Source organism: Diuraphis noxia, unplaced genomic scaffold (genome assembly GCF_037042655.1).
Source record: "Diuraphis noxia isolate RWA-SAM2 unplaced genomic scaffold, SU_Dnox_SAM2 contig0001, whole genome shotgun sequence".
NCBI classification, from domain to species: domain Eukaryota; kingdom Metazoa; phylum Arthropoda; class Insecta; order Hemiptera; family Aphididae; genus Diuraphis; species Diuraphis noxia.
In genome coordinates this window covers 71,833,547-71,849,781 of record NW_028301711.1, presented here as the reverse complement: position 1 = coordinate 71,849,781, position 16,235 = coordinate 71,833,547, and the positions used below count along the sequence as shown (strand labels likewise).

The window sequence follows — 16,235 nt, the reverse complement described above, 5'->3', positions numbered from 1 at the left end:
GGATTGACAGGTCATAGAACAGCAGGTGTTTTTGAGTTAAATCTTTTAAATACCCAAAATAAATTAAATTATATAATGTATGTTATATAGCCCATTAATGCCATATGGCATGCAATTCTGATGTACTGTAGTTTTATAGTACCTATATGATGGAAACTGACAAGTTTTTAGCCCAACTAGATAGTTGTATCAGTCCTTGATATAACTATAATTTATATATATTATATACTGTCGATTACTCGGTTGTAGGTAGTCTAAATTAATTTATCTTAATAAAGATAATTTCATTAAAAAAAAAAATATTTGTTTTCGTACACGACTCGCAAAAACTGTCAAAAACATTATGTGTAAGTTGAATGCAATCACCAATATGTTGAAATAAACAACATGATAAATAAAATGTGAAAAAGTTTAAATTGAGTAAACATCGAGTAACGGTTTAGCAATATGATAATAGCTGAATGATTTAGTACGCACTAATAATATTATAGTGAAGATAAATCAATCTAAATTAATAATTTCGCTATTTTGCTATTTTGTTCACTTCCTACTATACTCTATCATAATTTCACACGACTAATACAGCGATGTGATATTAGAGTTTGATATAACTACAATATAAATTTTATTATACGTTTAGTATTTATAGTTTACGCACTTAAAAAACGTTTCCCTTTTACGCGATACATACACAATCGGACGTTAAACAAAGACGAACAATATTTTTTTCACGCACAACATCGCGTAAATACGCGATACGGTATAATAATGAGAATAATAATATATAATCACTATTATTACCGCTGACGCCAATAATTGTTATAACAATTTTTTACAGACAACGCGGAACGTTTCGTAAAAAATTATCGACATATTAAACATTCTAAAGATGGAATACCCATAAAATTAGTGAACAACTACCCACCCCAAAAAAAAAAAAAAATTGTACTCAAATATTAAATTAAAACACCCTCTCTCCTAAAAATCCTGGCTAAGCACCGCTGCCCTTCTATGCGGAAAACATATGTTGATATGATTATTTAGAAGTTTTTTTTTTTTGTTTTGCTTAACGTTAATCATAGAATAATGGTAAAACGATCGTCCGCGCGACGACGAATTGTCTCGTCAGTACGTCAGTTAGGTGTTTATATTATTATGCACTATCAAAATTATTATGAAAACATAGAAATACACTAGCGTTATGTTATTTGGTGACAACTAACAAGAATAGGTTATCGCTAAGGAAATAAAAATGTAAATAGGTAGTTGAAAATACACGAATAATATTATTTATTTATTTCAAGGCTAAATTATTAATGATTGTTGTTGTTTCTTTTATTTTTACTGTGCCGGCCCTCTCTATATAGTACCTTCGCCTATTCCATCGTATAATACAATGCACATATAGTTAGACACATATATATATATATTTTAATTTTCTCAAACTTATATTCATCAATAAAACTAATAATTTATGGGGTTTTCGCAATCTAATCATTTTTTTCCCGTCGCAAGTTACAAAAAAAAAAAAAAAAAAAATGCTCAATAGTAATTTTTATATTTCTTAAAAAATGTAATTATATATATATAGATATAAGTATATCATATGGTAAAAAATAACCATTAGGTTAGCTGCAGTATTCAATATAGTTCATATAAAATGTGTTAAATTTACAAAACTAATGAATTCTATGAATAATTATTGGATGATAATTCGATTTTTCTTCAATTATTTAGAATCGGGATGCTTTTTCAATTAATATTTTACAGACGTGTTATTTTAATTTTTAGGAAACATTTATTTTTATTGGTTCAACGTACAGTATAATACCTATAATATTATTATACTTTATACGACTCAAGTGAAAACGTTTTATTTAAATGGTTAACCAAAAATTTAGTTATGCGCTGAGACATTATATGTTTACCCCAAATAACTGCATTTTGAAAAGATTGACAAAAGCGATTAGTCAACTAGTCGATTGCATATAACACATGTGTTGCATAAAAATTGACGTGGGCTAGTCCTAAATGGAAAACCATAAGACCAGACTTTTTTCAACCGAAATTCCTATACGGGAAGGAATCTCATTAATAATTGATACCATGCACACACAAGACCCGATTTTAAAATATACGCGCAGCTATGAAATATGTTTTTGATGGTTTAAATTTAAATAACGACTGTACCTATATAGAGATCTAAATGTCAAAAGCCCGATCGCGTTGACCGATCAATTATCAAGGTAATTCATGTTTATTATCAATACCAATATATAATAAATCTTTATACAGAATATTATAATAAAATGTATTAAAATACAACTACTTTTTCAAAATCTGCAGTTTTGGTTATTAGTAAAATCTAAAGTATTTACGTGGCACGTCTACAATACACATAGACTTATCATATAATATCATGTTATATTTATATATATACAATATACATACACACGGAACACAAACAAAATAGCCGAAAATGAATAGATGTACATACAGGCATCATAATAAGATGGTTTAGGTTGATATAAGCACAATGTGAAAGATCCCAATCAAAAGTTTTCATCAAATATTATACAACATCTATATACGTCTTAAGTAGTGCAATTTAAAAATTAACAGCTATATGTTGTAGGTTAGCCTCCCATAAAAATATTTATTCTAGTTACGCCTGTATAATGTATATACAAAGTGATTCACTCTGCATGCTCATACCCGATTTTGTATTTAATGAAAAATTAATTCATATTTTTATTTTAAGTATATAATTTAAGGACCATTTTATATTAAGTTAAATTACTAAGATTTTTTTATACAGTTTAAGCCCTGCAACGATACAAAATTTACTTTCCAAATGAGAACCATCATAACCTTTTTCACTGACAGTATTCGTAAAGCGCTAAAGCAGATGATTTTTTTTTTAATGTAGATTTATCTAAATCAAAATTTTAACGAGTGAAACACGATGCTTGCTTCGTCACAGGACACTCCTTAAATGGTATAAAAATTTAAGTATTTGAATATAAAACTCTGTATTCTGTGTACATGTATGTGTGTATAACCAAAGGGTTTGAACGTGCGCATTTATATTATACAGTTATAATATTATGGCCTACAATAATGTGTAGAATACTGAATAGGTACATTTAGTTATACAATAACTGGTGACGCGTAAAAACATATATATATTTAATATTGTATAATAACTACCTACAAAAACGGCGAAACCTAAAACATACTGTATTAGGTGGGAGAAAAAAATATTAAAATTTCCGTAAACGTCGTCGTCGATGACGGTGGCGGTATAACCGTTTTCGTAAAGAAAATCAAGCCGTCGCGCGTCGTGTTTGCCATTAAACGCATATATTTAGTATATGGGGCGACAGTGGCGGCGGCGGTGTGTCCGACGGTCAAGCCCAGTAGTACAAACATATAATAATATAGTATATGAGTATACCGACCTGCTGAGTTTACGATGTTATTGTGTACATGCGCGCACATGTAAAATATATATTAGACGTATATTTATATATACATAATATATATAAACTATATTGGTGTGTGTGTGTGTCTGTGTGTACAGTGTATACCCCGTGTCCAAAAATTAACGAGAGAGAGAGAGAGAAGGAGTGAGAGAGGTCGTGAGAGGTATATATAATATTATATGGAGAGAGGTCGCGAGAAGTGTATTACAATATTACATATATGCTTATGTGTGTGTGTGTGTGTGTGTGTGTGTGTGTGTGTAGAATGAATGGGAGAGAGACTGAAAAGAACCGCGCGTCCCTTTCGGTGGAACACGTGTTTGCTAATCACACATTCTTGTATTTCGGCGTCCGTGACAAATTACCCTCCGCCGCCGCCCCGCAACAGACGTCGCCTGAGCCGTTTACGCTCACTCCGTCCGTCCGTCTAATCACGTTGTTACCAGATTTGCCAGCTATATGTACAGATCATCTAGTCGATCCCTGCTGGTCCGACCTGCACCCCTACCACCATTTGATCCTATAATGTCACCCCTACACAGTCTCTTCTAAGACCACACTCACTGCTGCTGCCTCCCCTGTTGCTGTACATATATCCGATAAAAATACCAATATTAATACTTAATAGCCCACCTACATAATATTATGATGTGGAGCAAGTTTAACCATCATAATGGTGCACCGCACCGCAGTACCTAGACCAAGAATATACGTATGACAATTGTTTTAACATTAAAATTATAATATACGAATAATATAATATATGTTTGTTCTTCGGGATACATAGTACATACATGCACACTATATAATGTATCTCTGCCCTCTAGAGTCTGGGCTCTGTGTGTAGGTAGTGTAAGTACCCATTATATATTGTACATCATTATACTTATTATACTATAGAAGATTATGTCGCATCATTGTATAGCACAAGACAACGACCGACATTATAGAGGTCACGTTTGTATGCATACAATAACATATTAAAATATTTATTTAAAATACTATTGAATTAGTACTGTAGATTTTGGGTTAGGTTTTTATTTGTTAAAAGAAATTGGGCTGTACCTATATTGTATTTTCTTCGTATACAATATAGTTATTTTGAACAAGCATAAAAGTAGTATCGATGTTCTTTTGAGATTTGTAAGCAAGCTTGTCGTTAATATATAGAGAGATAGATAGATAGATAAAGACAGAGTGACGGAGAACATTTAAAGCAGTCCCCTGCAGTACACATCACAATCTGCGGTTTCATACAAATAATTGAAACTTGAAAGTCTAGTATACTAATCAAATAAAAATAATATAGTAACTAAACTATAATATAATATACATCAGGATTCAGGCAAAATGTATATTACAATAAATAATACGTAATTACGTATACAGTACTATACACTCATTATTTAAAAAATTACTATTTATTTTTCTTGCATAATTTTAATGCCATTTTTCGACGTGAACGCGATTGTCGTTATAGCGATCGAAAGTAATTTTTATTATATTTGTATATCTATATTCTATGTACAGATATTATTGTAATCACACATTCGCCACTCTTAAGACACCACTGCAGCAGGTAAATACATATAGGACATTATATCTACTCAAATTATTTGACAATATTGAATATATTATAATCAATAAATATTAATCAAAATTCGATCGAAATCAAAATTGGTCAGTGAAGCTGTTAAGTATATTCTAATATTCGTGGGATAAAATGTATAAGGTAAAGGTTCAAAGGGGAGCTACATTGAAATTATATATAAGAAAGATGGCAATGTTGATGGAATGAGGTATATCCGGTATAGGATATTAAAAACAACACTTGAAATATCGTTCGCCTAAATGACCGGATACAAATACCGTAATCTAACAAAAACACTACAGAATCTGGGATCTATATACCATCATATTATGGATCGTATAATTTTAAGTAATAGCATTCTGTGTATAGGTACAATCATATTATTATACAATTTATTAATTATTACAACTTCGTTAATTACATTAATTCGATTCATGTATTATTTTGGTCGAACTGACGACATCGTGCAACGTGTTAGTTTTTAGTCATTTTTGATTTCGAAACGACAGTATTTGCCGTCGCACCTTAAGGAAAATCCGAAAATTACATTGAGAAAACACACACACATCTACCCATATTATTATACATACTATTATTATTAAAACGGCGCTAGAGTTTGGGGCAGCTGAAGGAACACTACCGTATAAATTATATAGGTAGGTACATGAATGTACCTACACGTTTATTAGTTGTATTATGACTATTACTATTATTACACTGCACGGGCACAGACGAAGCGGCGGCGTGTGCATTTGTGTACGGCCGGACACGCCCACCGGAACGACGGTCGCGGCGTCGAGGATTAGAGGAACAGAGGTGATTCGACGCGCCGCGTGTATGATAATCATTGAAAAGCTCACCCATTTGCGCGATCCACTCCCCGCGGCGACTGCAGGTGTACTGCACTATTGCACAGTCAGTGTGATGTGTCGTGCACGCGCACCACGTTGACGGATAACTAATAGGTAAATATACCAATTATATTGTCATATTATACTAAGTCCGAGCTCTCCAACCCACCGGTAGATTATACTATATATATATATATACAAATAACCTTTAGGCCATTTAGGGTTATACAAATTATTCATCTGATTACAAATGCTTAAACGTTTCTAGTTTTAGATTCTGAACGAAGTGAAGAATGTATTGATTTTACAATGATGGGTGTTTTTTTTTTTTTTTTTGTTTTTGTGTCTGTGTACAGCATAACTAGTCGAAATAATGCTTCGATTTCAAACTTTGGGAGTGGTTTCCGATGTAAAAGTAAGGTTAAAAGTAAACATTTTCCAACATTTTTCAAAAAAATCGAGAAAAACAAAACAAAAAAAAATGACAGAAAAACGGGAATTTTTACGCAAAATCAGTTTTCGACCAAATCGATTTTTTTATATGGTTGTAATTCAAAAACTAATCACTGTAAATACTTGAAATTTTCACCAAATTTTTATGGTAGTGCTATCTATGTACAGTTTAATTTTTAAAAATTTTTGACTTTTTTTGAGTTATTTATAGACCACTGAAATTTTCGAATTTTTTGAGAATTTTTTTTTGAAGTGTCGGTATAAAAATGTTGGACGACCAAAAAAACTTGAAAATTTAATACAAGGTTCCTTATGAGTTGTTCTTATTGTAGCTAAAAAAAATTAAAAATCGTAAGTCGCGATTTTTTTAATAACCGGTTATAGTTCAAAATTTTACGAAATCTGTCGAAAACGCGAAAATTTGCAAGGAATTTTGAAATTTAAAAATCATAAAAATTTTTTGCGTATATAACTAAGGATTAAAAATACAACACTAAGTTTTCCATATGTTTTCCTTCAAGTATCTATAGAGAAAACTCGAAGTATCATTATAAGAAAAATTTTAAGTGCGTTTGAATTTTAAATTTCTACGAAATAGTGTACCGATAACGATTTATCCTGAAACGATTTTAAATATTTGTTATTATTCAAAAAGTATAAGTCCTAGATACTTGAAAATTTTACCAGTTATTAGGATTGGCATTTTCTTTACATGATTTAATTTTCAAAATATTTTGACTTTTTTTGAGATATTTATAGACGACTGAAATTTTCAATTTGTCTGAAAATTTTTTTTTAAGTGTCGATAAAAATTTTTTGGCCCTATCAAAATACTTGAAAATTGAATAAAAAGTTCCTCATAAGTTATTATTATAGTGATTAAAAAATTATAAGAATACATAGGCACAATTTTTTTTTTATTAGAATTTGAAGTTCAAATATTGACTTAATACGTAAAAATTACGGCAATTTTAAAATTATCTTAGATCGAAATTCATAAAAGTTTTTCTTTTTAATTCTAAGATTTGAGAATTTAATACAAGGCTCAAAATATATTTTTACAATAGCAGTTGAAAAATAAAATAAATGTATAGCCACAATTTTTTTTTACATGTATTCAAATTTTAATTTTGACAACATACGTAAAAATCACAAAAATTCGTAAATTATTTTATCCTAGAAATTCATAAAAAATTTTCCTTTTATACCTAAGATTTGAAAATTTAATACAAGGCTCCTAAAATATTTTTACAATAGCATTTGAAAAATAAAAGAAATATATTGTTACAAATTTTTTTTATAAGCATTTACAGTTCAAATTTTGACTAAATACATACAAATTACGGCAATGTTCAAATCATCTTAGATCGAAATTCATAAAAGTTTTTCTTTTTAATTCTAAGATTTGAGAATTTAATACAAGGCTCATAATATAGCTTTTCAATAGCAGTTGAAAAATAAAAGAAATATATAGCTACATTTTTTTTTTACATGCATTCAAATTTTAATTTTGAAAACATACGTAAAAATCACGAAAATTCGTAAATTATTTTATTCTAGAAATTCATAACAAATTTTCCTTTTATACCTAAGATTTGAAAATTTAATACAAGGCTCCTTACAAGTTTTTCAATCTTTATCACAAAAAAAATGTCCACCGGAAATTCAAATTAAATTTTTATTAACATTTGAATTTCAAATATTGACAAAAATTCGTCAAAATCATGAATATTTGCAAATTATTTTGTCGTTCAAAATTCATAATATTGTTTGTATTTATATCTAAGGTTATACAATTTAACACCAAGTTTTCCATAATTTTTGCTTCAAATAGCTATAGAGAAAATTTGAAACGTCATTATAGGAAAAATGTTTTGAGCGTTTGAGTTTTAAATTTTTATGAAATCGCGTAATGATAACGATTTATCCTCAAACCAGGTATTCGTATATCTATGATAATATAAGGTATTATGAATTATGATAACTATATGATAACTATACTAATTGATTAACCTTGCCTTATGCAAAATGCGTCTTAATTGAAAAATAAAATATTTGTTTCAAAATAGAATATATGACAATATTTAAATATAATATATCCTAGACTGACAAATCATCTCCGTTCAGAATCGTTTTTCGTATACAATGATACCTATCATTGCATTCAAATTTAATCCCATCCATTACATTAACCTACTGGACAGCAGAGTGACATCCACGACTTACCCGCTTTTTTTAGGTTTAGAATAATAAATATAATAATATGTACTATAATAGTAATATGATACATTTAGATGACACTATATATATACATCGGAGTGCGTTGTCTCCGTCTCACATACGTATAACATAACATAGCAAATGATGCGTACTTATACAGAATGAATCCAAATAACTTTGATATGTGTTTATATCAGGTGTGTCTTCATATATTATAAATATTCTATAGATTTTTTTTATATTTTATTTGTTAACCGTGTTATGAGCATAAAATTCAAGTTGCAAATTATTAACATATGATGCTCATAACTCGCATTAAGATTGAAATATAAAACAAACATATATTATATATATATATGATATTTACTATTGATAATATTGCTACACATAAATTTGATAATAGGCCAATTCAGTATTAAATATAACAGAGTTTTCAGCTACGTGTTATGTGTTTGTGCTCTTGTAAGACTGCGGAAACAACGCATGGGGGCGTAGCGTCCTCTTAAATAAAAAAATAATATTTCAAATTTATTTTATGATGAAACCAATAAAATATTTTTACGTGAATTTTCCATAGATTACTCGAACAACATCTAGTCGGAACTCAAATTCATACCATGCATAACCGTTATTGTATATAGTTGACTGCAGTTAATACTTTTAGCTCCTCTTTGGTTGATGATTTAAAAATGGTACATACATAGTATATAGTAACTTAAACATGTCCACAAAAGGAGTAGTCACAAAACGTGAGATCAGATGATCTAGAAAGTCAAGTGCGACGCATCGGATGATTCATTTTGAATATTCCTATATGATGGCTATATCTATATTCTATTCTACTGCAGGTACTTATTAATGATATAAAACAATAATATCGCACAATGTATAATATTTATAAACAAAGATAGGGGCGGATCCAAGATTTTTTTTGGGAGGGGTTGGGGGTTTGCAAACATGCATTATTTCAACAATATCAAAAAAACACTTATATTATATTATTATATAATTTAAAATAAATATGTTTATATAACTATATAATATACATTTATAGTGTACGTTGTACACTTTTTCGTACTATTTATAATTAATACCAACAGTATACTATAAAACATGGTCATTAATAATATTTATCTAAAACTAAATGAATAAAAATGTATTGTAGTTTTTAAATACTCTTACAATCTTAAAGATGGTTAAACTTAATTGGTGATTGCTTGTTGCTTACATATATTCAACCAATATGGTTTTTATAATTTTTGTTAAATTTTAGATTTTGTTACTCTTAAATTGTATGTCTCAACTACTATACAATAAGTTAGTAGTCAGTTATTATTAACCTATAACCGTTGAACCGTTGAGCGTTGAGCTAGGCCCCTCCTTAAAATCGCCACTGTGCGGGTGATTCTTTTTTAAAGTAGAGCTAAATTATATACTGCTGATACCTACTGTCACTCAATTTAGAATGCCGATTTTGTGTTTTAAAAATATTGATGTGCGTATGTATATAATTATTGTTTACATCAAATAAAATTGGACAATTCATTTAACAGTATTATATAAATTATTTATAATTTATAGCACCCGACGGAAAATTTAAATTGCAATACGTTTCAACACTTGAATCGTATGATATCCGCAGCACCATTGAAATACAATACCTGCAGCAGTTATAATATATACTGATATAATTACATATTGTATATATAATAGAATTTATATTGCCGTATACTGCAGGCGTAACAAACCTTTTGTGGGTCAAGTGCCAACATTTTGCGATCAAGGTTATAAAAACTGTTTGTGCTCCCTCTCCCTAACAAAAAAAAAATGTTGATTTAATAAGGATTTTTACGTTTATTTTAATTTTATATATACTATACATACTTATTTTATTGTTTACATTTTATTTTTAACGATGAGGGGAGCGATTTTATAGCTGATATTCAATTTTTTCTTGACAGGGCCTATCTGCATGTGACCACTAAGCTTTGCACCCCACCGGTTTTGAGCTTTGATTTTCTAGAACTCTATCTCCTGTTACTATCAAATCCTTGTTACAACCATGGCCATGGTTATATTCTTATTTCTTATATTAAAATTTATTATTATTGTCACGACACGAAACAACGGAAAGCTAATTGTTTTTAATTCGTTCGGTACACACACTACTCCTGGGGGACTTCACTCACGACTCACACAAACACACGTGCACGCGCACCCAAATATAATATATATACTTATTATATTATATAGCATAATACGATACATCGGGTTCGTTTCGTGTTTACATGAAAATCGAATCGACCGGGGTCATCTCTGCGCATTCGCCCGAAACTGCATCGTCGTGTCTCCTCCAATTATGGGGACATCGAGTTATATATTATGTTGATGTACCATTTATAATAGCATATTGTGTCGTACATTTGTATACAATAATATAATAGTATGTACTTGATGTAGTTCAGTAGTTGTAGACTTGTAATCCTTCTTGTAATACATATTATTCGTGGTATAGCTTGGGTAACTATACAACAGTATAGGACACGTCAATAATTATTACTCTATTCCGTTTGAATGCATTATATTATACATATATATATATATATATATGAGTGACTTCTATTATTTCTTTTTATACAAATTTTTCTATAAAAATGTTGATCAACACAAAAAAAAAATCATACTTAACTTTTAATATTTAAGTTTATGAATTTCATAATTCGTATAATAGTATCATCTGTATTCAGATGGAATGTCGGAGCTGACGATTTTTATAAAATACAAACATTTACTATAGTAAAGGCATCTTACAAGTCTCGTGAAATAGTCATATTTCGATAATTTTTCTTTTTTTTACAGTTGAATACTAATTTATGCCTGGGCATTTGAGTATTTAGGAGGAGGTGGGGGGTATCCTGAGGTTTAAAACTCCCCTCCAATTTTTTTCAAAAAATATTTTCGACGAATGACGAAATATTTTAAAACTGTTTTGAAAATTGAACAATGTATTTTTCATCTTAATATACCAGATAATAAGAGTTGGTATTGATTTTATAATTCGCAAAACGTCATTTGAATTTCCAGTAAACGGTGAACTACTAGGTACGTAATTCTTAAAATATTGTATTATTATCATTTTGTGAAGTCAGGCAAGTTGTATTATTGGCTATCGCTTTATTATTTTTCTCCGAATACAAAATTATTGTCGTAAATTTAAGAGTTAAATTAGTTTTAATATAGTGTTCAATTAAATCGTTTATACTTTTCTGTCATCATTTTACTGTAATCGAAAATTTAGGTAGCAGTCCTAAGAGCTTTTGACGAAAAAGTTACCACTTATAAGATATTAAAGTATGTTGTAATTAGATATGGATTTACAATGAAGCTATGTTAATATTATATGGCTAGTGATTGAGTAAGTAATTCGAAATTTTATTTTTTGGCGTAATATTTTTAAGTTAAATGGAGTCCAACGGGATCTGAACAGTTTTCCTCTAAAAAAAAAATAGAAAAAATAATCTTGATAATATCAAACAGAAACAAACACAGGTACTCGTACAGTGCAATATATTATAATATACACTACACGTCATATCGCTGCGTATGGATATGTGCGCGTCGCCGTCTGTGTTGTTTTCGCGTTTGAACAGTTTTTCCGCGAAATCCGTGTGGAATACTACTGTGTACATAATAACATAATATAATATTCTATATTATTATTATTATTATGTTTAGAGAGGCATTAATCTAATAATATTATATTGTACACTGTCCGCGGTTTTACGGAGAACGCACGTGCAACCAGGGATACCAAAAATATTCAGACAAAATAACAAGTCAAATCTCCGGTCGAGTTACGCAATAATACCCTCCTACACGGCCATAATACGCACGCGTGTATATACACATCATATTATGATTATACAGAGTGATTATCTTATCTCCTAGCAACGGTTTTCTCGGTAAATGTACCTACGTGTCTTTGAGAAGAAAAAATGTAAAAAATCGTTGTGCAAAATAATAACATATATAACTGCACATAGGTACGTGTTATGTTCGATTTCAATCAAAAAAAAAAAAAAACTAAGGGTGCTTAAGCTACGCATTTTCTCATTTCAGTTTTTCTTTTTTTTTTTTTGTAAGAAGTTTATGATGAATAAACGCGAACATTTTTTTATGGTGCTAATATTCCCTAAGCCCCCCTCCTATTCGCGCCTATATTTTGTGATTCTTCACACGTCGTAATATACGTTTTTGATCTCATGTCCTGAAGCGGAATATTAATTATAATTGTGGAATACCTATCACGATCTATAAACATTTAAATCTTGAACGGTCGGAGAGAAGATCGTAGCGTTACTCCGCTCGTCAAAATTTTAGAAAAATTGTTGTATTCATCAATATTGTCCAAGTCTCGACTTGTGGATTATAACGTTTAACTGGTCAATTATGGCCTATAGTCTCTGTTCGAATGTGAATATTTTTTAATAACTATATTATATGAAAACGTGGACACGTCTTGATGTCATTACTGCGTTAGATAAACTTAAAACAGCAAATTTATTAATATAATAAGGTTTCATGCCGTTTAGTGGGTCTTTGAATTATTCGGATAACTACGCGTATTCGGCTGGCAATGATTTTACGAACGATACTTACGGATTATTATGAAATCGACGTGTACTGTGTCGTACGCGTCGTGAAATATTATTATTTTTATTTCTGCAAAGTGAAATTCCCGAGTGATGAGACTCCTGTGCGTAATACGCCGAATCGCGTGTTTTCTCTTGGCCGACAACACGTTCGCCGTCGTATTATACTTGACACGGATTTTTGTTCATTTTCCAACGTACGGTCGAAATATGCGCGTGCACAAATTATTACTGTTAAAACGATTTTTCAGACATCACCGTAATCTTAAGACTGGTCGATTGTGTTTCTTTTAACAGCCGACACCTGCTTTTTAAAAAAGGACAAAGCCTGAACCGTCGGTTCTATAAAATAGGTTTGTTATTAGCAAGTCTATAGTTCACCGGTAATCGACCGGGGGGCGGTACTCCTTTCGCCAAAAACGACCTCCCTCTTTTCGCCCACGTCCTCTTTTCGACCAAATATGATAAAATAGTTTCCTCTTTTCGCTTAAAAATAATTGCATTCTTTTTGCCCAGTTTTCATGTTCAACATTTTGAAAGCACTGTCTCAAAGTTTAATTTTTTAATTAATTTAATTAAGTAATTTGGCATGACCCAGAGAGCACCACGAGGAAAGCTGCTTCTATTACTCTCCAAAAAATATATTCTGTGTATGTGCGGATATTAAATTATTATTATATAATATAAGATGTATTTGTCATTAATTTCTATGACGTCGTTAAAACGATGTTTTATAAAAAAATATTTGATTTAAACTTAAATGTTTTGAACATTTTGAACGATATAAATTTAAGAAATTCATACCGACTTATCTCTCCTCTTAGGCACTGTTGTATTTTGTCTTCATTTTTTAGTTGTCGTTCTTTAATTTTCCTATATTTATGAAAATGTTGTAAATGGATACTATTTAATTTAATATAGAGTAGGTATAGACATCAGTTTGTACTTCTTGTATAATACCTAGCCAATACAATAAAAACTTTTGTTAAAGAATGCATGAAACTATGAAAGAACTCACACAGTCGCATGCATCAGTCGTCCTGATTAATTGTGACGAATTATAGCTGCCCAAAGCCGTGTGACAGTGCTTTCCAAAATTTTGAACATGTAAGGTGGGCAAAAACAATACTATTATTTTTAGGAAAAAAAAGGAAACTATTTTATGATATTTTTGGTCGAAAAGAGGACGTGGGAGAAAATAAGAGGAAGGTTAGGTTATATTATTTAAAACACCGGCGCTCGATACACAGTGGTCTGTCCTGCGGTAGTTATCGTAACAGAAGTGCATATTAATCCACCCGGCACTCATCGCCCGTAAATAATATTCCATTTTGACCATTTAGGTACCTATTACACGATGATATTAATATGACAGCATAATAATAATAATAATAATATCACACGGGCCGGTACACGTTTCGGCGGCAAGTGTGTCTGCGGCGTGTGACCGACCGACGAGTGGTGCGGCGCGCTGCAGTTTAGGGTAGCGACATTATTTAGACGCTAAAAATAATAGTTATAATATTATGCATTTTTCCAAAATGCAATCCTCACGGGCGGCATATCGTTTTACAACAACATCGTACCTACACGGACGCATTTCTTTGCCCCGTTTTTACGTAACGACATACTGACCTCGTCGTGTACCGTGAACATTATTATATAGGTACGTACGGTACAATAATTTATTAATATTATAAACTACCGTCTACCCATATAGTCTGTCCGGTGCATCCGGTCACGGCCCAAAACGAATCGTCTACATACCCGTCTTGTTCGTTAATATTATCATTATTATCATTTTACGATTTCGTCGTTGTAAAACTACGAAAATGACTTATTCGGTTTTGAGGAAATATTAATATTCTAATATTAATGCGTATGTTCAGCGTCAGGCTGTCTTTATGTTATATAATCATATTTATCTTATTTTTATGGTTTGACATAAAATGTAGCAAAGTGCTAAATGTTATGTTACAACACGTTTAATTTTTGAATTTGAAAGCTTTTTGTTTTGCTTCTTTCAACGATTTAAAAAAAAAATGTTTATCTCCAGTTTTTCTGATTTTTTTTTTTTACTTTTTTGCAGATCTCTGCGCTAAATTATGAATAGTGACGTACGTAAATACTATAGTTGATAGTATTGTGCAAACGGTTCACTCCCATAGGCGATCCCACAAGAAATAAAAATAAGGCATGCATAATAATTTGTCAAAAATCCTAAAACTAATTTATTTAAAACATATTTCAGTATTTCAGTACATAATCCAACAAGCCATAAATTAATGAACAAATATTACATATTTATACATAATATATTATTATAAAGGCACGGGGGGGGATTTATGCCTTACACCACAGAGTCAGACAGGTGCATATAGCATACACTCGAGTCTCAACGATATGTATATAGGGCATAATAATATTATAATGTACATTCGGCAATTGATGAAAGGTGCATAATGTGCATGTAGGTTAGTCTAGATGCACACATTGTGCATTGCACGGCGTTATATTCAAGGTCGACGCCGCTGAAGCATTCGCCAATTATTACACGAGTGTACATATTAATATAATATAAATCATAATAAAATTATTATATAGCATATATTATACTCGTACTCTGTATTAATGTTGGTCATACCTACATGTTTCATTTGTTTTTTCTATCTTTCGATTTTTGTTTGGTCGACTAATTTTTTCGTTATTATTATTAATCGGCACACCTAAATTCCTCCAAACAAACGGTAGTCATGGAATGCTCATTGCCCATATTTTACTCCAGTTATATTTTATATTATTGCATTGGTTTTACTATAATAATTAAGAATAAATCTTGTTGCTAAATATATTATATAAAAAATAAGAGACCCACACGAGGCCACTACGCCTACACACACACACACATATATATTTACATTTAATTGTATCATTTTCAAGTTACATCAATACATTTAGGTATATACTAGTAGGTCATAAGTAT

At 30.5% G+C, this 16,235-nt stretch overlaps 1 protein-coding gene across 1 annotated transcript in view; it reads left to right on the top strand.

Moving 5' to 3' along the window:
- The window catches only part of LOC107164623 (homeobox protein six4), a 40,034-nt gene that overhangs the window by 10,345 nt on the left and 13,454 nt on the right, over positions 1-16,235 (top strand). The window lies entirely within an intron of this gene.